The following is a 25,714-nucleotide window of genomic DNA, read 5'->3' on the forward strand; positions in this document are numbered from 1 at the left end:
TTGAAACAATTTTAACGTATAATGTGTCTCACAAACATGATTTCTAATTCATTTAAGATAAGGACTCTCACTCCTCCAATTCAGTTCACTCCTTTAATTCCTTTAACAAGATCATTCCTCTAATTCTAATTCATTTAACACTAATTCTTTTAGAATGATCACTCCTCTAATTCTATTTCATTTAAGTCATGTAAAATAACATGAGTATTAAAAAATAATACGAATATTAAAAAAGGTGAAAGTCATGTTAAATAACATGAGCAATAAAAAAGGTGAAAATGATATTAAATAATATGGCTAATAAAAAAGGTGAAAGTCATATTAAATAACATGAGTATTAAAAAAAGTGCAAATTGTGAATATTAACATATTCAAAATTTGTGGCTTCGACCTCATATCTATTAATTAAAAATAAATTTAAAAAATAAAAAAATAAAAAAATCAAATTCAAATTTTGTTATAGATAATTTACTTATTTAAAATAAATGTTTTTAAATCTTATTTCTATATTTTTAACATTTAAAATTTACATTAAAAATATATATCTAAAATCTTTTTACTTATCTAAAATAAAAATAATAATATATATTCTAATCACTTAAACGTTTATAATTTATATATATATAAACATCATAATAATAAAAGAAGATGTAAAAGCTTTCACACTGTACATGTCAGCAAGTTGAAACAATGTACATGTCAGACACTATAGACAAGGCATCCGGCTGGTGCAAATATGTTGCATCGTAGCCGGTGCCCAACGTAATGAGTGAGAAGACGTTGGACACCATATTAATTACTTTCAGTCCTTTCAGCAGAGAGCACGTTCAAAATCTGTTATCAGACAGAGGCTCATAAATCTGATAAAGGTGGCTGTATGGATTTTACTTGACAAGACATTCATGTTATGATTTGCTTTTGGTTTTGACACAATTTTGTCTAACGGGCGTACTTCCTGGCCTTTTGATAGACAAAATGAGTATGACGAGTTTTACTCTTTGTGAGAGGTGTACCTTATAAGAAAACATGTCGTGAGATACGTTTATGCAAAAATAGTCAGAGATAGACCATCCACTCGAATTAACAATGGAATAATGGTGTTGCTTCCGTGAGTTCCTATCTAACTTTTTCCAATAAATTTGTATCTTATAAATTTAGCAATGGCTCTATAGTGTTAGCAATGCCACTTTAGTGTGTAGTGGGTACGTTGTAAAGTTATGGGAAGTCATTTAAGTATCTTTCATTTTGTGATATTGCTATTAGTTTTTGAGTCAAACTTATTGACCCATGTTTTATGAGTAGTGATTCATACACAATCCATCTCTCATGGAAAACTTAGCAATATCACAATTTGATAGCAATATCTCTTAATGTGAAAATATCACAAATTGACTTCTTGTGGAAACATCTCTTATTATTTGTCACTTTATTCATCACTCTAGTATTCTCTTTATATCTCCTTATTTCTCTAACAAAATATCTCCCCAACGATATAACTTTCTGTCTCCCTCTTTATCTCCCCCTCTCAATGTACTTCTTTGTATCTTTCTAGATCTATATCTATCTTTACATCGTGATCTATCTCTTTCTCTATCTATTTAAATCTCAACATCTCCAAATTTATTCCCTCGTCTCTATCTCTAAATTTCTATCTCTATCTCTATCTTGTTATCTCTCTATCACTCTCTATACCAATATATCTCCCCTTTTCTACTTGTCTCTCTATATAACTTTCTACCTTTTCCACCCTTCTTAAATCTTTAATCTCTACATCCTCATATTTCTTCTCGACCTCTCCCTTTATCTCTATTATCTATCTAGTTATCTATATATATTCTCTATATATTCCCTCCCCCGACCCTATCTTCCCCAAGAATATAATTCAACTTCATCAGCAACAAGCTTAGTTTATTTGTGTGTGTGTGTGTGTGTGTGTGTGTGTGTGTGTGTGGGTGTGTGCGTGTGTGTGTGTGTGTGAGCACGCGTGTGTGAGGGTGGGTTTAAAAATTTAATTATATTATATGGCTTTACTACTTTTAAAACTTAAACTTTGTAAAATTTTCATATTTTAATATAAAGTATAAGACAAAAAAGATTCATTAATAGAAAGAATTTTATAAATAACTTCAACTTACCTAAATGTTCATTTCTTTATATAGATTATACTAAATAATATTTTGTATCACCACAAAATGATTTACAAGAAATAAATTTATAAATCACATAAAACATCTTCTCAACATAAAAGAAATGTATCGATACAAAAATAGGTTTTAGTTATTAATTTTATATTCTTTCAATCCCAAATTATTTAATATCCATTAAAACCTATCTTGAGTCAAGAGAAATTCCAGTTAAACAAAATAAATGAATGGATTCATTGTTAAAGAAAATTTCTATACGAAAAAAAATTCAAATAAAAAAAATAAATGAAATTTTTAATGGATAATTTAAAATGTATATATTTTAAAGTGTTTTAAGTTTTATTCATGTGTACTTTAAAGCTTTTTGTCATATCCAAAGAAGATGTTCATAATTTATGATGACTATTCAGTATTGGTTCTTCTCACTCTAAAAGCCATTCATGTAAACTGAAATCCTGCTCATCACAAGTTCAATTATGAATTCCTACAAACTCAAACCCTATTCATACTTTGCATTTATCATAGAGATTTGTTAAACACATTTTTTAATTTATAATAGCATACTTACAATCCGCAAGAGAGTATACTCAAACTCATGTAGGTTGTCTAAATGCAACATTGGTTGATCTTTTTTTTTATCTTGAAATTGTTTAGCACTTGTTATTATTCACGAGATGTTTGTACTAAAGAAGAGAACTCAAAGTGCTAACTTGATAAAAAATTTCAACACTTGCAACACACACCATGTGAGGGGCAAGAAAACACACCATTATTTGATTTTGAAGCTTGTAAAAGAGAGTTGCATCCATTTTTTGATACTCTTTATTATAGTTGTTGGCTCACTAGCAATGAAGGATGCTTGGAGGGTATTTGTCAACAAGGCCTCCAATAAGACCATGGAGAATGAGGCCTCTTCTGGTACTTCAATAACAATTTCCCAAAAGTCTTCATGTGCAATACACCAAACATGAAAGTTGAAAGGATAACCTAGTTACCTAAGTTAGAAGTAACCATTTAAATGAAGTCATAAAAGAGAATATATTAATCTCAAAATATGTTAAATATTACAAGAAGAGCCCAAATAATCTCATGAACACTCTTCACACCCCAAGGTCTTCATCTACTCTCATACCAAATGTAGATTTTACACAAGAACAAAATTCTAAAAATATATTTTTATTGCAACTCTTCTAAAAAATATTACAAAGGGTTGGATGTAAAGAATTCACACCCACAGAAAAAAAAGCAAAAAGAAAAAAGATAGATACACGTGTACCTAGACAAGTTTTATTTTCTAAGGAATAAAACTAAATGAGTAAAAGCACAAACTCGTGTCACTCTTTTGTAAAGGAAAAGGCTAACAAAATTATAACTATTCACCTTTAATGACATCAAATTTGTATTATTATTTTGAATTTGAAAATGAAGTAAATTAATGAAATGTGTAGAAATGGATGAAGTTTATGATTATAATTTTTTATAATAATTTGGAATAAGAATTGATATATTTTCTTAATTTTAATAGTTAATTTTTTAGCTGTTGAAAATTAGGGGTCTAGATACCACCACAAAACTATATCGAAATAAACTTATATCCTTTTGATCTCAAACTATGCTATAGATAACATATATAGCTAGAAAAATAAAAAATAAAAATAATCTTTAGACCTATATTTTCTCTTTTATAATGATTCAAATTTCAACTCACCTGAAATTGATAGTTTTCATCACCCACCACATTTTTCAGAACAAATCTATTCTAACTAGGAGAAAATTTATACATTCTAGAACTTGACTCTCTCCTCTAGAACGTCATATAATTTTTATTTTTATTTTATCTGATTTAATATTTTCTTCTTTCTCAAAATTGACATTTTTTTGAGTGTTGAAATACATTCTTGTAGAAATTTTTAATTACAATATACTATATCTAAGTAAAACACTATAAACTCTATATGAGAATATTCTTGACTATTAGCTCTATAAAATGGTGTTCATATCTTATTAAAAAAATCTCATAAAAAATAATAAGAGTTATTGAAATGACACTTTTCTGAAATAATTATATTTCTTTAGTATTTGGCTACAAAGTAGTGTAAAACATGTTTTTAATAGACATTTATAATTGGAAATGTATGAGACCATATGTAACTTAGTTTGAATGAATTTATCTAGATCATATGTTTGAACAAAATTAATTTTTAGATAAAAATAATCAAATTTAGTCATTCGGATAAGTTTTCCTTAAAGGTGACACAACTTTGTGCTTTTATCCAAATCCTAAATATAAATATGCATATTTGAGAACATTATTTATTTGCATAGAAACTAAAAAACTAACTAAAATATTCGTAGGAAAAAACTTTGTATTTTAACTAGCATCAATTATGAATAAATTTAAAATTCTTTTGCGACCATTTTAAGCTTCATAGTATTTTTTATTCATAGCTAGGTGAGGAAAGACAAGAGAGATTTGATCCGAAGGGACTGCTTACAAATTTCATTTCTTTTGAACACCTTATTGGACCTAGGGCTCTTAAAAGAGTTGTAACTTGTTGGTCCATACAAAACTGTTGGAGGGAAAGGACCTAAAGTCTTTGAGAATGTTAACTTTCTAAATACACAAATGTGCAATGGTGTCCCTACTTTGTGAAGATAAGAGTATGAAAGGATGATAATTTCTCAACTTAATTTGTTCATACTCTGATCTTCTTTAAAAAATTCATCCTAGATAATGTAATGAACACTCTTCACACCCCAACATCTTCATTTCCCTTTTACCAAATGTAGTTATTATAGAAGAACAAAATTTTGAAAATATATTTTTATTGCAACTCTCCTAAGATATATTAGAAAGCATTGAGTATAAAGAATTCACACCCACAACAAAAAAAAAAACCAAAAAAAAGGAACAAACAAACAAAATAGATACACATGTACCTAATATAAATATAAATATTTCAACACATTCTTTATTTGGATTAAAAACTTAAAAACTAACTAAACCCTTCCTAAGAAAAAAGTTATATTTTCACCAGCATCAATTATCAACAACTCTACCATTCTTTTATGACCCTTTTAAGTTTCATAGTTTTTTTTAGTCATAGTTGGATGAGGAAGGATGACATAAACTTGATACTTAGGGGTTGTTTACATATTTTATCTCTTTTGAACACCTTATTAGACCTAGGGCTCTTAAGAGAGTTGTAACTTGTTGGTCCATACAAATTTGTTGGAGGGAAAGGACCTAAAGTCTTTGAGAATATTAACTTTCTAAATACATAAATGCACAATGGTGTCCCTACTTTGTGTTTTCCATAACCATGTTTTAATCCATAAAAAGGTAAGATTCACAATTTTCCACCATGGCTGCCCCACATGGAAATAGTATGTACATATATGACAACCATCTACACAATATTTTGAATTAATATTTTAGTGAAAAACAATATAAATGATATAATTTTCAATAAAAAGCAAGTGCTAGATAGTGGCAAGTACTTGTCGTGAATAGTATATATATATATATATATATATATATATATATATATATATATATATATATATATATATATATATATATATATATATATATATATATATATATATATATATATATATATATATATATAATGAATTAATAATAGATTAAATAGATTAAAAGAAAAGATACATGATAATTATGATATTAACTATCACAAAAAAATTATCAATCACCCCTCATCATATTGTTTTAACATTTGGATGGAAATGTTAGAAATGATTGTGAAATAAAATGTTATTGATTTTTTTATTTACTTAAAACCTATTTGTATAAGATTAGTTTAAGTAAAAATATAGTATATAATTAGTTGTCATCTATATCAATATCTCACGGTCTCGATCGACAACAAGCCGCCAATGAATGAGAGACAAGTAGTAGGGAAGCTATCAAACACACGACTATTGCAGATACTCCAATTAGAAAACTAGATATATCAAGCATTTATTCAGAGATAGGAAGTTGATCATTTAACTATCAGAATCTCCTTCAAGAAGAGGACAACATAATACTTTTAAACAAAGATCATAGATTTGTATTCATGCGGCATTCTTCATTCAAACAAAATTCTTCACAGCCTTCCATTTCAATAATTCTATTGAAACCCTAAGAAAACCTTCATTTTCTAGAAGTCTTTCCAATATCTCATGTGATAATAGCTATAGTCATGATCATCACCAAGCTTTCTCTCAGTTCTGAGACAACTCGAATTATCCTTCAGAGGATGGAAATTCATGGAAGGGAGATTTGGTAAATGAAGGGAGCAAGGGGAAGACTAGGTTTGCTAGCGAAGTAGTTTTTCGGTGGCCCAAGTCTTTTACTAGTTTGATTAGTGAAATTATTCCTACGATTAGCTCCGGCAGCTGGCCTATGAAATGACTTGTTGCATTGATTGTGCTGAATATTGCATATTCGACATTGGAGCTGCTTAGTGGACTTTTCACGGGGTGCGTAGGATAACTTTAGAACAAAACTCTTGGCATTTGACTAGATTGAGCTCAACCAAGGAAGAAGGATTTTGTGACATGTTTATCCGATTTGTTCACTGATAACAATTGCTGAAACACAAACATGGCACAAAGTGGGAAAAGGACCATAAAAGTCAACTGGTTCAACTCACAAAAGGGTTATGGATTTATTACCTCTGATGATGGAAGCAAAGATATTTTCATTCACAAGACATTGATTCGATATAATGGATATAGATCTCTGAAAAAAGGAGAATTGGTTGAATTTTTTGTTGAGCATGAATGAGGTGGTAGGACTAGAACTCTTGATGTGCATGGGAAACTTTCAAACCAAGCTCATCTTCCTCTTCTTCATCATCATGGTGGAAAAATAGGTGCAAAGGATTTCAACATATCATATGGCTCTAGTTGTAGTGGATGTGGTCCAAAGAAGATAAAACATGGTCTCAAGACTACCAAACCCTAGATCTAGCCAATTTTTGACATTTGTCATGGGCCACTTCAGTAGCCCATACTTATCTTTTCTAAAACTAGTGTGGAAATTGGGCATTTCAACTACCAACTCCTTTCTTATGTGTCATGGCCAAATAACGTCTCTATTAATGATCCAATTTTTTTTTTCTTATCACAATAATATTTCACTTGGAGGTTAAAAAATTTGTGGGAAATCAGACTGCCAAAGTTTGGAAGGAAAAATTGGGGTCTACATCTTAATTAAGATCAACTTGTCCCAATAATAATTTGGATAGTCCAAATGCCACACTCATAGATGGTGATCCCCAGCTTCTTGTGATTAAAGATGGACTTCTCGAACCATAGATCACTTACATGCTTGACACAACAAAAGATTTGGTCCTTCCTCCCAACTTCAAATCTTCTTTCTTGGGTGAAGTGTTATTGGTATGGTGTTACTGATTTATTCTACATTGATCATGAGTCTTCTTCTTTTATTGCTATCTCTGATTCTAAGCTTTCTCAGGATAATTTTCTTCGAATTAAGAGTTGGTTTTGTAAAGGGTTGGCAATATATAGCATTGCTTGGGATTCAAACTTTAAACCTAGTCATGCTATATATAGAGATCTCTATAGCTCTACCGATGGAATATAGAGATCTACAAATTATTGAATTAATAGCAAATAAAATTGGGGTTTATCCATCATGATCTAGTGCCTTTTGATGACCATCTCTTTCTATAAGGTTTTGTGCCTTACTAAATCTGAATAAACCATTACCTTCTTCCTTAATTATGTCATCTAAATATGGTCAATGGAACCAAACAATTATTATTCAAGATGCATAGACTGTGATTAAGATGGTAGATTGGTTGGGTCATTTTACTTATCAATGTCGAGATCCAAGTTGCTCTAAGCTAATAGTTTGTAATAACCATAACTCTGACACACTGAAGTGAACTTTTAGGACATAGTCTATTCCTTTTGCCCCTAATAATGCATGTGTATCTCAAGCTAAACTGTCAAGTGACCCATATCATTTCTCATTTGTAAATCTAGTTGTTTACCTTTCACCAAAGGGTCATTGTTCTACACAAAAAGATCAATCTCACAGAGACTGTTCGGGTCCTAATAAATATTTGTGCTCATTTTCGAGGAATTCTTTTCCTCTTATGGATTCCCCAAATTTAGGGTCCTTCTCCTCTAATTTTTCTAAAAACTTTATGTTGTTTTTGACCGACCTTGTTTCTATATGGAATATCCATCGAGATAAGTATATAAGTCTAGATCAATCTCTTTTCACATTATCAAACTCTTCTAAACTTGCAATTACATATCTGGCTACCAATGAAGATGATGTTATTCATCTCTCCTAGATGGATGCTATTGTTAATGAGCTCATTTTTAATGATTGACCTCTTTCTTTCTTGTCTAGATTAGAAGCTGCATCAATTTCCCAAGGACATTCATTGTCTTCTAAAAATGCCCAAATATTAGTGGTAGAGTGTAATGTTCCAATTCCTCCCAAATTATCTGATGAAGATAACTTGCTCCATGACCCACATGAGGATAGTGTACACTTTAAATTGGATCCCCCTTCACCTAGGTTGGAGAACTCTATGAATGTTTTAGATCTTGGCTTGGCAGTCCATAAGTCTCCTCCTCAAACAAATAATTCTAGTTAGACTAAGTCCCTCTTTGCTGATCCACTTCTTACTAATGTTAGTTTTGATTTCTCCCAAAAAATTTCTATGTGACAATCCCCTCTCTTACCATCTCCTATAACTAAGAAATCTTCCAAGCCTAGGGGTAGCCTAGTGAAAGCATCAAAAGCTAAAATAGAAGTTGACGTAGGGTCTAGTCAACTTTGGACAATAATTTTCCTACCTCTAAACGATCGACAAGGAGCATCAAGAGTGCTCCTTGATAGTTATGAATATCCTCTCATGGAATGTTAGGGGCATTAATGCCCCTGACAAATGTAATAGGATCAAGCAGTGTCTTGATTCTATCCAATGTGATCTAGTCTTGCTTCAAGAGACAAGTTATCAACAAATAACTTTCATAAATTTGTTGGATGTTGGTCGACATGGAATTCTTCACATGTTCCTAGCTTAGGTGCTTCTGGGGGCCTTGCTGCATTATGGAATCCAAAGACTATCAAGGCTCAACATCTTCATCAAGGAACTAATTGGCAAATGTTATCCATTCAACACTATAAACTTTCATTCCGTTTGATTAATGTTTATGGCCCTACCCCTACATCTGATAAACAAAGTTTATGGCTTACTCTTATAGGCTTTATCTAGCAATCATTAGGTGCCAAATTTATTATGGCTAGTGACTTTGATGCCATTCTTCATCCTAGGGATAAGTATGGAGGTATTATTCCCCCACCTTGAGCTATCTAGGACTTCAATGACTTTGTTAACAATAATGCTCGATTTAATGTTTCCCCACAAGCTAGATCTTCCACCCAATCTAATAGAAGAGTTGGGTTCCTTCGGATTGCAGTTAGATTGGATAGATTTTTGTGTTCACATTGTTGGAAATTGACAAATTATTCTATCCAATCAAATATTCTTCCATATTCAAAATCTGACCATTTCCCTATTCAATTGTCCATTCTTCCATCAGACTCTCCTCTTATGAGGTTTTCTAGACAATCTTTTACATTTGAAAGTGTATGGTATCGTCATCCCCACTTTGATGGCCTCTTAAAACAATGGTGGAAGGATGCTCCACTAGAGCTAGGAACCAAAATCTTATAGTTTCACAAGAAAATGCAGTATGTCAAAGGGCTTATCAAGATTTGGAATAAACATGTTTTTAAAAATATTTTTGAGGAGAAAAAGGTGGTAGAAGAAAAACTAGCTGAGATTAATGAACATATTTTACTCTATGGCTTAAATGTTGATATGCATTCAAGACAAAAGAATTTGCAAGAGGAGTGGGTTGAATTATGTAAGTGAGATGAAGAGTACTAGAGACAAAAGTCTAGAGAATTGTGGCTTCAACAAGGGGACTAGAATACTAAGTTTTTTCACACATCTACCAAACAAAAGAAGGCTAATAACACAATATTTACAATTCATGACCATCTAGGGAACTTGATTTTTGATGCTAAGGGCATTCAAACTGAGAGTGTAAGGTTCTTCTCTAATCTTCTTTCCCCTCCACCATAGGATCCCCCCTCTTCCCACCTTGTGGATGAGATTTTAGATTCTATTCCTTATTTGATTATGAAACAAGACAACTTGATTCTTATGGCCCCTTTTACTCTCTTTGAGATTCATGGTGTAGTATTTTCTATGCCTACTAATAAGGCACCAGGCCCAAATGGGTTCACTGCATTATTTTTTCAAAAATGTTGGGTTGTAATTTTTTTTGAATTGCTTGAGGTTCTTAAAGAATCTAGGAAAAATGTCTCCATTTTGAAGAACTTTAATACCACCAATATTGCTCTCATCCCAAAGGTTAATGATCCCTATTCTTTTGCTGATTTCCATCCTATTTCTTTATGTAACACTATTTATAAGATTATCACAAAGGCTATTTATTTGCATCTTAAGCCCATTATTCCAAAAATTACATCAACAGAATGAGGGGGTTTTGTTCCTGGTTGAGAAACAACTGAGGGAGCTATAATAGCCCATTAGACCCTTCATTTTATCAAAGAACATAATAATTCAGCCTTTGTTGTCAAACTAGATATGATGAAGGCTTACAATAAATTGAATTGGTCTTTTCTTCTTCTAGTCCTTCATCAGTTTGGTTTTTCTTCTAGGTGGTGTAAATGTATTAAAGCTTACATTTCAGGTTCACATTTTTCTATTCTCATCAATGGTGCAACAATAGGTTTCTTTGCCTCTTCCCAAGGAGTTTGTCAGGGTGACCCTCTTTCTCCTTTCTTGTTTATCATAATGACAGAGGCCCTTAGTAGACTTATTAAATCTTTTAATCAAAAAGGGTTGTGGAAAGGTATCAATATTAGAAGCACATCTTTGTCCATAATCCATTCTCTTTTTGCTGATAATAATTTACTTTTGGATCATCTACATATCAAGAAGCACAAAGCATGAAGAAAGCCATTGACCTATATACACAAGTTTCAGGTCAATTTATCAATGCAACTAAGTCTAAAATTTATGTTTTTAATACTTCCCAATTGGTTTCTCAAAGAATAATCTATCTTCTTGGCTTTCCCCATGATCATTTACCTTCTACTTATCTTGGTGTTCCCTTTTTTATGGGATTAAATAAACCCTCTTATTGGAAATCTATGATTGATCGTATCAAGAATAGAATTAGTGCTTGGAAGGTTCACTGGTTATCCCTCTGAGGTAGAATTTTGCTTATCAAAAATATTCTTTTTTCCATTCCTAACTATTACTTCTCCACTCTACAAGCCCCCAAAGGCATCATCTCTCAAATTGAAACTTTAATCCGCACCTATCTTTGGTCAGATAATATGAATGGTCTAAAGAAAATAATGCTAATTTCTATTCATGCCATGTCAACCTCTTATAGAATAGGAGGTGTCAAACTTCCCAACATTACCAATAGGAATAAGGCTTTTGGTGCTAAATTTGTTTGGAAAATGTATGAAAAACCCTCTACCAAATGGTGTCGCCTTTTGCAAGAGAAATATTTAGATAACTTGGAAGCTTCTAGAGTTCTTACTATGCTAGACCCACCAAAGGGGTCTATCATTTGGGATTTCATGATGGCTTCTTGAGAAGTTATTACTTCATTCATATCATGGCAAGTGAACAATGGGGATAGTGTCAATTTTTGATTTGATTCATGGAATGGGTTCCCCCCCCCCCCCACCCCCACTATTGATTCTCTAAAAGATTTTTCAAACACAGTGATTCAAGCTTGGGGGAAATCCTTTTCTACTTATGTCTCAACTATTCATAGGTTCATAGGGCTATTCATTTGGCAAGACCCCTCATCTCTTCCTATATCCCACAACTAGGCTACTTCTTTCAAACAAGTACTAGCTAAAAGGAATGCCTTTATGTCTAGTCATCCAAATTGCTTCTTTTGGGTTCTAGCTAAAGATGGTAAATACTCTATTAAACCAGAATATTTGGCTCCCCAGCACAACCAGTATAATCAGACCACATATCGTGCTTTTGAATTCTATTGGAATAGCTTAGTTCTACCAAAAGTAGGATGCTTTGCATTACTTTCACTTAAGAACCAAATTTTAACTAGTGGTTGTCTTCACAAATTGAACATTTCTAATCCCTTTAACTATGTGCTCTGTCTACAAGCTATAGAAACAATAGACCGCCTCCTCTTAAATTTCCCTTTTGCCCAAGATTGTTGGCATTTTGTCCTTGATAAGCTTAATTTCCATATGCCATTAAATAATTCTCTATGGGATTTATTCCAAACATGGCCAATATTATACTCTAAATCAATGTTTTCATGTCTTTGGAAGTGCATTCCTGCATTTGTAGTATGGGCAATTTGGTGAGAAAGAAACAAGAGAATTATTAGACAGATGTCATCTCCAATACCTCAATTTTTGGAAGGATTAGAGAGATCAATTGTTGAGATTGTTAATACTTCAGTAAGTAAATATAAGGGTAAACATGTCTTTTCTCCTTGGGATGGCTATATTATTTAGTGGTGGAAGGGTTTACTTTTCCCTCATCTTCCTACTCCATTGTGTCCATCCAAAATTCCTCTTATCTGAGCACAAACCAAGTGGATTCCTCTAAGCGAGCATTATTTCAAACTTAATTTTGATGGGGCCTCCAGATGAACTCCAAGAAACTCTAGCTGTGGCATAGTCATTAGAGATTTTAAAGGTCATGTGATTCTAGGAAAATCATCTTCTCTACCTCAGTGTACTAATAACAAATCTGAGGCCTTGGCCTTGCTTTTTGGTTTGGAACTTGAAAAATCACTTTCTATATCTAAGCCACATGTTGAAGGAGATTCATCAATTATTATTAATGTGTGTATTAAGTGGCATGTATGTAATTGGTCCATATAGTATATATTACATCAAGTATGGTCTCTCCTTGATTGAATCTTTGAATGTTGCATCATGCATGCTTATAGAGAAGGCAAATATTTTAGCTGATTGTCTGGCTAATTTGGGTATTGATGGATTTTATATTAACTCTTTAGTTTCCCCACTTAACCTCCCTGATTTCCCCAACTTGGTTAACATTATGGAAAAAGAATATGTTTAGAATAAGGATGTGTCCTGGTCATTTTTATTTGATAGTCAACCACGACTTCTCTATGATTTCACATGTATTTCTTTTATGGATCTCACTTGTTCTTTTGAGATATTATATGTAGGTGAAGGTCTTGGATTGCACTTGCATCAAATGGCTTTCTAACATCGTGGTATTAATTAAAGTTTTGGATGTAGCTTAGGGATGGTAATCTCTGTGACATTTTTCACTAGGCTCTGGGTCTTGTCATTGGCACCAATCAATGAATTGTATTCATATGAGTTTTGGGCTCTTTGTAATTACTATATTCTTGATCTAAGAATCTCTAGGACAAGATTCATGAGTGTTGGTAGATACTCTCTCTTGATGGAATATTTCTTCTTCTGCATTTTTTTTTGTATCAGTCAATAATTGAAGTTTTTCTTTTCTGGTTCTTTTCTCCGAGAGTTGTTTTGAACCAATTATTATTAATATAAATATAATGTTTCACAAAAAAAAATAGTATATAAATTTAATAAAATTATTTGAGTTGAAATTATTTATATTTATATTTATGATTCTATATTTTTTTATTTTATTAATTATATTTGAGTAGGCTTCAATATAAAACCCAATTTCTGAAATTTGAGGATAAATGGTAAATAGAAAAATCATATGTATCTTACAATAAAAATTAAATTTCAAAGATTATGATTGCATTTTTGAAAAATTATTGAATAGTTTTAAAAAAAATAAAAATATATAATATATTTAATTATATTCTATCAAGATAATATAGTTTTTTTAATTCATTTCCTAAAATCTTACTGAAGAAAATGAGTTATGGAGATATTGTCTCAAAAAAAATGGTTGTATAAGACAAAATCAAAACAACCAATCAAATTGGTGAAAATTAACTTTTAGAATACCAAATTCATCAATAAATTATAAAACTTTAAAAACATGTCAATTACATAAAACTTGTCATTGGTGATTGGTGCAAATTAATTGAATATTTGAAACAAGTGAATACAAAAGAATATTTCCTACAACAAGTACAATAATATATAATTTATTTTCCACATAATCTTTTATAGTTATTTAAATTTTTTTTACTACTAAATATTTTCAAGGTGACAACTCATAAATGTATTTTCCCATTTTGCCATCAATTGATGAAAATGGAGATCAAATACATTTGATTCAACCCACAGGGTCTTTTCAAATCATGTTGGGCACCCCGATGTTAATGAGTATGAACAATTTTATAGATCTTGATGATGTATTGATATCTTTAAATTTTGGGCACATATGTGATTGATTTGATATCCATAAAATGCTGCCAATATTTTAAAATATACATACCTAACATACATTTTACTTGCACATATGAATATTGGTATGCTGTTATGTGGATCCTAATCAGACTCAGAGATTTATTCGATATGGTTTCTCTCTAGATTATTTCTACAGGGGTTTGGGCGTAGTGCCCCTATGGAGTCCTAGGGCAGGGCCCCTAGGTGCACTCCCTCTCGCAATATAGGGTGGGGTCAAGGGGCAATGCCCCCATAGAGGTTTTCAAGGGCAGCACCTCAAAAGCCAAAAATGCCCTTATATTGTAAGAGGTGTTGGCTACTATTTTTCTATTATTCTAGCCCTAATTTTGTAAGTGGAAAAAAGCTTGTATAAAAAGGGCTTAGGGTTAGGGATTTTCATAATGTGTGATGTGAAAATTGGTTCTTGCAGTGGTATTGAGCTTAAGGGATTATAGATTGTAATCAAGTTGTAATCACTAGAAAATAATATTGGACTTGTTATTGGTGGATGTAGCCCAAGGATTGGGTTCAAACCACGTTAAATCTTGGTGTCTTTTGTTCTCTTATGTGTGATCTATTATTTACTAATATTAATTATATTTTCATGTAACTATTATTTCTATCCAAGGTTAATCCTAACAAGTGGTATCAAAGCCAAAAAATCATCATTTTTTTTTAGCGATCCTCTATAGGAAGGTCTCATGGTTGAGTGGGAGTCTCATGATTGAGTGGGAGTGATGGAAGATGAGGGTAAGTTGAGGGTTGACAAGTTCAATGGGTAGAACTTTTAGTTATGGAAGATGCAAATGGAGGACTGTCTCTATCAGAAGGATTTATGGAAGCTATTAGAAAGAAAAACTAAAAACCAAGGAACTATGACAAATGAGGAATGGGAGATTTTAGATAGAAAGGCACTTGGAAGAATTCAGTTATGCTTGGCACCATCAGAGACATTTGACATTACCAAAGTGAAGATGATGGAATAGTTGATGGAAACCCTAGCAAAATTGTATGAAAAGCCCTCTACTTTAAATAAGGTATTTCTCATGAAGCATTTATTTAATATGAAAATGGTAGAAGGTGGATCTGTTCTAAATCATTTAAATGAGTCTAATACTATTACTAGTCAGTTATCTTCTGTGGGTATTAATTTTGATGAAGAAATTAGGGCTCTCTTAATTTTGTGTTCTTTGCCTAAAAGCTGGAATGGCCTAGTAATGGTTGTGAGTAATTTTCCTTTTGGATCTAATACCCTAAAATATTATGATGTGATTGGTGTTATTTTGAGTGAAGAAACTTGTAGAAAATCTTTTGGTGGATCTACATTAGGAAGTGCTTTAAATGCACAAAGTAGAGGCAAAATGACTGAGAGACAAAATAATCCTAGAAATTGTGGAAAATTCAAAGGGAAGGAGGTTTCAATCCAGAGGACCGAGAGATTGCTAGTACTATGGTAAAACAAGTTATAAGAAGAAAGATAGTTGGACTCAAAAGAACAATGAAAGAGATAAACTAGAATGAAACAAGGAGGCAAATATGGTAAGTAAAAAATCTGAAGAGGATGCTTTTCTTCTATCTTGAGAAAGTGTTGCTGATTCATGGGTTTTAGATTGTGGTGCTTCATTTCATGCTACATGTCATAGTGGTTATTTCATTGATTATGTGCAAGGGCATTTTGGGCTTGTTTATTTGGGGGATAATGAACCCTATCAGATTGTTGGAAAGGGAAAAGTTAAGATTAAGTTATAGATTGGGAATCATTGGCTACTACATGAGGTAAGACATGTTCCAAGGTTGAGTAGGAATTTAATTTCAGCAAGGCAACTGGGTGATGAGGGTTGTGTAGTTACTTTTAATGTTAAAAATTGGAAGGTTTCAAAAGGTTCACTTGTAGTAGTAAAAGGTGTGAAAGTAGGCACCTTATATCTTTGTATAGGTCATATTGTTCCTTCTACTTTGGTTGTTTCAGATAAAAATGAATGTTCAGTAAAAGTTACTATAGTTGAGCAGAGAGAACAAATATCTATTGTAGATTATGATACAGTGTTGTGGTACAATAGACTTGGGCACATGAGTGAGAAAGGAATGAGAATACTTCATTCAAAGAAAGTTTTACAAGGTCTGAAATGTGTTAATATGGATTTTTGCGAAAGTTGTGTGTATGGAAAACAAAAGAGAATGAGTTTTGTGAAGGCTGGGAAGGAAAAGAAAAGTGAGAGATTAAAGCTTGTGCATATAGATGTATGGGGACCATCTTAGGTATATTCCTTTGGTGGCTCTCATTATTATGTTACATTTATTGATGATGCAACTAGAAAAGTATGGGTTTATTTTCTTAGACAAAAATATGATGTATTTCAAACTTTTAAGAAATGGAAATGCTTAGTTGAAAATGAGACTAGAAAGAAATTAAAATGTCTCAGATATGGTAATGGTGGTGAGTATTGCAGTCATGAATTTAAAGATTATTGCTCCACTAATGGTATTTGTAGGTAGGAAACTATTCCAAGGACTCCATAAGAAAAAGGAGTGGGTGAACGCATGAACATGACTATAATGGAGCATGCAAGAAGCATGAGGTTGCATGCTAGGTTTCCCTTAAACATGTGGGAAGAGGCTATCAATACTATTGTATATTTGATTAATAGAGGTCCCTCTACTCCCTTGGGTTGAGGTATTCTAGAGGAAGCATGGACTGGTAAGAAGGTGAGTTATTATTTTCTCATAACCTTTGGTTGCGAAGCATTTGCACATGTTGATTTTGAAAATAGAACCAAGCTAGAAGCTAAGTCAAAGAAATGTGTATTTGTTGGATATGGCATTAATGAATTTGATTATACACTTTGGGATTTTGAAAATCATAATATTGTAAGAAGTAGGGATGTCATATTCAATGACAAAGTATTGTACAAAGATCTATTGCAACAACATGATAATAAAGAAAATGATTATGTGGTGCTGGATGATACTCCAAAAGCTAATGTTCTAGCAATTCCTCATGATATGCAACAACCACAACAACAAATACCACACACCCTAGTGAATGTTAGTCAGTTAACAAGGATAAGTAGACCTCCAAAACTATTTTCTCCTTCTTTGTATTCTATTTTAGTTACTGATGCTAGTGAAGCTAAATGTTAAGATGAAGCTATGTAGGTGGATACAAAGACTCAGTGGGGGTTTGCAATGAAAGACAAAATGGACATTTTGCTGAAAAATAAGATATGGGATTTATGCAAGTTGCTTGCAGGTAAAAAGGCTTTACGAAATAAATAGGTTTATAGGTTGAAAGAAGAGGATGGGGGTAAGAAACAATTTAAAGCCAGGTTAGTTGTAAAAGGATTTGCATAGAAAAAGGGAATTAATTTTGATGAGTTATTTTCTCCTGTTGTTAAAATGACTTCTATTCACATTGTTCTAAGTATTGTGGCTACTGAAGATTTGCATTTGGAGTAGCTTGATGCTAAAACAACCTTCCTTCATGGTGATTTGGATGAACAGATATATATGGAATAGCCATATGGATTTGAGGTCAAAGGTAAGGAGAACCTAGTGTCCAGATTGAAGAAAAGTATATATGGCTTGAAGCAAGCACCTCGGCAATGGTATCTGAAATTTGACAGGTTTATGCATGAGCATGCATATAGTAGGTGTCATTTAGATCATTGTGTTTATTTTAAGTGGGTGGATGATGACAACTAAATTATTTTATGTTTATATGTTGATGATATGCTTGTAGCTAGGTCTAACATGGATCATATTAAGGAGATGAAATGCCAGATAGTACATGCATTTGTTATGAAGGATTTTGGGGGTAGCAAAACAAATCCTTGGTATGAAGATTTGTAGAGATAGGAAGAACATGAAATTAATATTATCTCGAGTTGATTATATTGAGAAGGTGTTGCAACATTTCTCTATGGAGAATGCTAAAGCTAAAAACACACCTTTACTTAGTCATTTAAAGTTGACTAAGGAGATATGTACCAAGACACAAGAAGAGTAGGATAAGATGTCCAAGGTACCTTATGCTTTAACTATAGGAAGTTTTATGTATGCTATGGTATGTACAAGGTTAGATATTTCACATGTAGTGGAGTTGTTAATAGGTATATGAGTCATCTAGGAATTGAGCATTGGAATGTAGTTAAATGGATTATCAGATATTTGAGAGGAACATCTAGTAAGTGTTTACATTTTGGGGTCTCTACTACTAATTTATAGGGATATGCTAACTTAGATTTGGCAAGGGATATTGATACCAGGTTGAGTACTATAGGTTATGTATTTACTATTGGTGGGGCAACCGTGAGTTAGGTTTCTAGGTTATAGAAGGTTAATGCTTTATCCACTATAGAGGCAGAGTACATTGTTGCTGCAAAGGCAACCAAGGAGATGATATGGCTTCAATTCTTCCTAGGAGAATTGGGACACCCTCAAAAGGATAATTATTTGTTTACAGATAGTCAGCGTGTCATTCATCTTGCGAAGAATTCAACTCTATATTCAAAGACAAAACACATACAGTTGTGGTACCATTTCATTCGGTTAGTTTTGGGTGATGGACAATTAAAGCTAGAGAAGATACATAAAAATGACAATCCAATAGATATGTTTACAAAGATAGTGACAAGGGAGAAGCTGAACTCCTATTCAACTTCAGTCGGTCTTTTCAATTGAGCAGGATAAAAGAACAACAGAGTCTAGGGTGGTTTGATATTCTAGTGGTAGCTATAGGTTTAGTAGTGCTATGATCAGTCTCCAAGTGGGAGGTTATTATGGAGCTTGATTAGTCTCCAAGTGGGAGACAATAGTGATGTGAAGTCTAATTAGACTCAGAGGTTTATTCGGCATGGTTTTCCTCTAGATTATTTCTACGGGGGTTTGGGGGCAGTGCCCCCAAGAAAGGGTCAAGGGGCATCACCCTTGTGAGATCTTGGGGCATTACCAATAACATAGACAATAACATTGCCAATTTTACCATTGTTTAGTTTTTCCAATGCTATTAAAAAGTATATGCCTCACTAACATTGCCTCTCAGATAGCAATCTTCATTAAAATATGATAATTAAAAAATATATGTAGTCAAATTTTTTTTCACATAACTCAAGTACATTAGTGGTTCTTACATTTTGATTCTTCTTTTAGAAAATCAATATGTACCCCTCTGTATTGGGTAACTAGAAATCTTAATTACTATATCTATATTTCCATATACAGGTCACAAATTACCTTTATTGCTACCTCTATAAATATTAGCATGTAGTTTTCATCTACAATAATGGCCCTGAAAAATTATGACATACTATTAAAAAATATTGATGAGAAAAAAATGGAAGAGTTTGCATGAAGAAATTTTGAAGCCCTAGCATGGTGGAAGAAAAACTCCAAATAGATATCTCACCAAAACCAATTCCCCTTCTATTGCTTGAGCTACCAACAATAAACACTTTTGGTCTTGTAAATTTTAGTTTGACTAAAATGTGGGTGAAGATGGTATAAGTTATTAAATAGGATGGAAATAGCGCCATTGTGTGAGCTTCCAAAAAGATGATTTTTTTGGCCAAGGGAAGGATTTATGAGCTTCAAAGAAGACTTGCACACAAATTGACTCATTACTCAACACAAACCTTACAATTAGCAATGATGTAATCATATATCTACTCCAATGATAGATTGAATAAAAATTATTTTGAAATACCCAATGTTAAGCCAAAATGTGATTATCTATATATTCTCTTTTTATTAGAAAGAATAAATTTGAAAAAGTTTGATATAGAAAAATAATAATAATAAAAATTAAAAAAACTCCTCTATTCTTGAGTTACTATGTCCCCTCCCACTCCTCTTAACTCACGAATATCTTGATGGCCAATTCAAGTTTACATGTTTATTTGCCTCGATACATTATTTGAAATAACTTATATATAGCATGATACATAAGAATAATAGCCCTATATGAGATATATGATTAATGTAAACAAAAAATATAATTAAAAAAATTCTATAATAGACACAAATATGTTCAAATTTGCACTTTTTTTCTTTCAAATTCTATAAATTTATTTCAAGAGAAATTAGAGGATAAAATCCAATTATCTCTATTTTAATTTATATAATAGAGGCTCTACCTTGATCTTTAATTGAAAGAAAATTTAAAGCACTCTCAATACAGTGTAATAACATTAAGACTCCAAAAATATGATATAGATTTATGTAAAATCTACACATATCTTCAAATAAATTACATAAACCCTATTATAAAATATACATTGAAACTAGAACATAGACACTTAGAACAAGTTGAAGCATATCACTAGTGTTGCTATAAAAAGCAATACACTGATATGAAATAGTCTAAATAAGGAACAATAGTAGGGAATATTATTCACTAAAACAACCTAGGGATTTTCTATGGTCTATCACTTGATTAAACAAAATATATTGATCTTTTACACTTGAAAGTGTAATCGATAACCATAAAATCCCACAATTGATAAATTTACAATATTATGGGATCAATGAGAATTTTTTTGACATGATTCCTCATATCTTTATTACAAATGCTAAATCCATCTCTCTCTTTGTAGAAAAGTTGAAAGCACCTTGACATGTCATAGGCAAAATCCATGATGCACACTGGAATCTTATCATGCTTTAAATACTCCAAGTTTAACTCTCTCAGATGTTCATCTAACATAAAATAAATAGACTTTAATGCATCTTCCTCGCTAGATTCTGGATGATCTCTCATATAACATGCTATGGATGAAGCAACTTCTCCTCGAGCTGCCTCAGTCTAAGAAATAAGTTCAAGTTTAGTTCTTAGAATGAATGTAAGAACTATATTTTATAAAATAAAAAAAATTTAATTTTGTCATATTTCTATTTTTCAAATTATAAGATTTTGATTAATACATTATTAAACATACCTTGAATGTTCTACTGTCACCTCTAAATCTAAGCGTCAATCCCAAAAGATCATTGAACCTTGATGGATAGTTAATTTTTTGAAGATCAACTTCTGAAATGATGTCTACTGTTAATAGTGCTTGCAATGTAGCTGTACGAGAGGCTGAACTCTCTATTCCATTTTTTAAATATGTATTTAAATTTGGTATATGCCCAGTAGCAAGCCACTTAGCTTCTTGCAACATAGAATCTAAATAGTCATCCCACTGCAATAACATAAATGCTAATTTGAATTCAATCATAAAAATTAATTTTAATAATTTAAGTTGATTTGCATAACGAATTCTAAGTCAATTTTTTAAAGATAATGATTTTAAGAAAAATGTACACTCTTTTAAATGAACTTTTAAACTCTTTATTGACATATTCTTTAATCTACTATAAAAAAAAGTGCAAATTGAAATAAATGCAAAATGCATTGTGAAATATACATAATACATATATAAGAAAAGAGTGTATGTAATGAAATAAATCAAGAATAGAAATGTAATCTTTGAATGAGAATATAATATTATTTAAAAAATAAATTTCTAATAGATCAATTTCAATAATATTTAATGTTTAAAATAATATTTATTTATACCGCATTTCAGGCATGGTGGATGGTGTCTCTGCCTTGAATCTTTTCTCCCTCTTGTACACTTTCATTAATTGCATCATAAAGTGCATGGTATGCAATTTTCATGTATTCTGGAAGGTGATCTATAGGAGGGGAATCCCACCTAAAGCATATTTCAACATTATGTACATATTAATAATATATTATTTAAAAAGATTGAACTTAAAGAGCTCACAAATGAATACTTGCCTCTTAACAGCGTTAGTAAAAATTTCAAGTTCTTCAAGGGTACCATAGGTATCATAAAAATCATCGATAATCGTTGCAAGGGTAGAAAATTTTGCCAAGGCAATTCTAAAAGCTGAATGTTTAGGTTCTCTAGTAATTGCACATCCTGAAAATATATATTCCACTGGTCTATGATGACAAGACTCCAATTGACATAATTTTGTATCCTTCCACCATCTAAACATGACAAACACAATTAAAATTTTCATATAAAATATAAAGAAAGGATATTACATCAATTCTATTGAAAGATAAAAGTTAAAATTGTAATATCTCAAAAAATTAGAAAAATAATTAATTTTACAATTTCATAGTCATTATTTTATAGATAGAATTTATATTTATATTAAAATACTCAAAATCAAGAGGAAAGATTCAAAGAACATTACATTACTAAAATGATTAAGTACTTCAAATTTTAAAAATATTTAAGATATCTTTCAGTCAACTCACCTATAGATCATTTGAACTTCTGGTCGATATGAGGATTGCATAATATTGAAATCCAATTTAGCTAAATACAAAATCTTCTGATTATCCATACTCCTGATAATTGGTCAAAGAAAAAACCTCTAAGAATTTTAATCATTAAAATTTACCTAATGAAACAAATATAATTCCAAATTAAAATATTTTAATTACTTGAGCCATAAACTGTTTTCTCCATATATGTTCATATAATTCCTTGCTTCCAATCTTGGCAAATTGCTGACCCAACCATACTCTAAATTGTGTGATATCTGCACATGATAGATTTTGCATTAATGTGTTGCTATATTTCCTACAATCTAAACGGACATCAAAATACTATAAAACATATAAGCTTATTTTTGTAAACATACAAACATGATTACTACCTCTTGTAGAAGATTGGCACTAGAAGTGGGAGCCTCTTGCAAGATTTGATTCAAATACAGTGTAGAAAAGGCTTTAGCTTCATCCATTATTGTCTCCTTCGGGAAGGCAATAAATGAAACTTGAAACAAATTCAATATACTCTTAATCTCCTCCTCTGATTGAGTCGTGCAATACAAGAACTTTCCATCTTTTTCTTTGAACTTTTCTAACACATCTGCTAAATTTGCATCATCCAAGATGACATATATACTTAGAATCAAAAGTAAAGGTAAACAGTAAAGTTGTATTCTGGTGTGGAAATAAAGTCTTATAGTTTCAATCACAAACGCAAATAGTTTCATATAATGAAGCCTATCAGACCTGCAGAAACGGGATATCTGTGGAGTCGAAGGATTCGGAGTCCCAAAGCTGCAGTATTCAAATCTTTACTCATGTTGTTCCAAAATCTGCAACTCAGTTAACTTTCATTCACATATCATAGAGGAAAATTTTAATTAACTAAATGTTTATTGTTTTAGTTTAAAAATCAAGCTTTAGTATGTGATGTTTAAATCATTCAAGTGTAATATTCACACAATACCTGTAAACATAATCAAGTGCTTCTGCTATTTCTGTTCGAAAATGGCGTCCGATACCAAGACGTTCAACTTTATCCACCATTTCAAAGCGTTTCAAGATATTTTGTGAAGAAGAATCAGCAGCACCCAGTGCATTGAACATGTTTTTGACCTCCCCAACAAGTTTATCAGCACGCTCACGATATTCAGGAGCCTGAAAAATTACATACAAAACAAATAGATAAATTACATTGTAATTCATATTATTATCCTAAAAAAGAAATGGAATAACAAAGCAGAGGATAATGGGATGGCAGAAGGTTACATCATAAGGCAGTTTTGGGAGAGATTGTATAAAATCATCATCCCACAAGTTGCCATGATGATTTCCTGTCCTCCTAGTGACATTTTCAACACTAGCGGTAGCCATGGCTTTATTCGTTATCTTTTCACTCCACATCAGACATTTTCTACCTAATGTTGGGAATGGCTTGGGAGAAAGCTTAAAGAGATGCGTTGGCTTAGATTTCAAACAGAAGCTCAAACCAGAGGAAGAGACAGACATGAGAGCCATTGCTAAGGGGTATATTTTTGCAGGGTATTTCTTAGCCTTTTATAGACAAAAATATATGATGAATTTTACTTTTTGTGAGAGGTGAATAAGAGCGAACGGCATTTACAACGTTCACAACATGTCTATGCTAAAATATTGGAAAGAGACGTCCACTAGAAATATAATATGGAATAATGAAGTGGCAACGACAAAGTTTCAATATATTTAGGTAGAGTTTTAAGAATTAAAATTGAAGAAAAGTTGCACTGTTAAGCGCCACACACTCCAAAGTATTTTACATCAAGCAGAGAGCTCGTTCAAAACACTGTTAAGCGCCACACACTCAAAAACGTGAAAAAACAGTCGGCCACAAGAGGCCAATTTTTATGCCAATTTTTATGCCAATTTTTCTGCGCATTGATTTGACTTGACAAGACTTGCATGGAATTCACTCTACTTTGATTAGACACAATTTTGAGTCATCAACTTCTTTGAAATATTTTAGTAATCAATCACATGGTAGAGGTATGACGGCCCAATAATTGAACACAATTTTGTCATATGAATTGCATTTCCATCTATATAATCAGTGAGATGGCCGAAATTTCCATCTATATATAATCAGTGAGGTGGCCGAAATTCCAATACTATGGGTAATTTTTGATGGAAAATTATTTAGATATATATAAAATATGGTTTAGTTTGTTGGATAGTCATAAGTTAAATAATTTTCAAGCTTGTTAATTAAATAATTTTTAAGTTGGAAATATTTTAATTGTTGGATAGTCATATATTTCTAATTAGTTTGTTGGATAGTCACAAAAAATTGTCTTTTCAAGCTGTTCTTTTGATGTCTATATAGATATATCTCTTAAATCACCCTTAAGATTCTATGTGAATAACCACATGATAATAATTGCATTAAAAAAATACAATGTGAGGACTAGGAAAATAAACACATGCCTTGCTTGCATGTATGCATGCTTACTAATGGTGTCAAGTGTTTTTAGGAGGGGATAGGGGAGGATCTTATAACAGATCAACATCGGCTAGGGTGCAACATATTTGCAAGGGCCAGATGTCATGTCCATACACATTGATATGGCCATTGCTATGTGTCATATCTATCAAATCACATTCATACACCTTGCTACTTTCAGTAAAATGAATTAATTTGTACTGTACAAAATGGAAGACTTGCATTATTTTGGGGATTAACATAATTTAAATTTAACATGTTCTTTTTCCTTATAATTTATAAATTTTTTTGTATGTAATTTTTGAACATTTAATTGCAATTAGTAAGTTGTTAATATCAGCATA

The 25,714-nt window shown here is 31.8% G+C and overlaps 1 pseudogene across 1 annotated transcript; it reads right to left on the reverse strand.

The window, feature by feature from the left end:
• Window positions 1-21,106: 21,106 nt before the first annotated feature.
• On the reverse strand, window positions 21,107-24,412 carry LOC149577128 (alpha pinene synthase, chloroplastic-like; annotated as a pseudogene). The gene is made up of 10 exons (XR_016364267.1): window positions 24,164-24,412; window positions 23,862-24,052; window positions 23,642-23,727; window positions 23,281-23,495; window positions 23,066-23,163; window positions 22,877-22,969; window positions 22,385-22,600; window positions 22,160-22,298; window positions 21,537-21,782; window positions 21,107-21,403 (listed from the first exon to the last, which is right to left on the reverse strand). The product of XR_016364267.1 is annotated as an alpha pinene synthase, chloroplastic-like (transcript).
• Window positions 24,413-25,714: the final 1,302 nt, after the last annotated feature.

Source organism: Cupressus sempervirens, chromosome 1 (genome assembly GCF_028749045.1).
Source record: "Cupressus sempervirens isolate cs-2001-9-10 chromosome 1, ASM2874904v1, whole genome shotgun sequence".
Taxonomy (NCBI): Eukaryota; Viridiplantae; Streptophyta; class Pinopsida; order Cupressales; family Cupressaceae; genus Cupressus; species Cupressus sempervirens.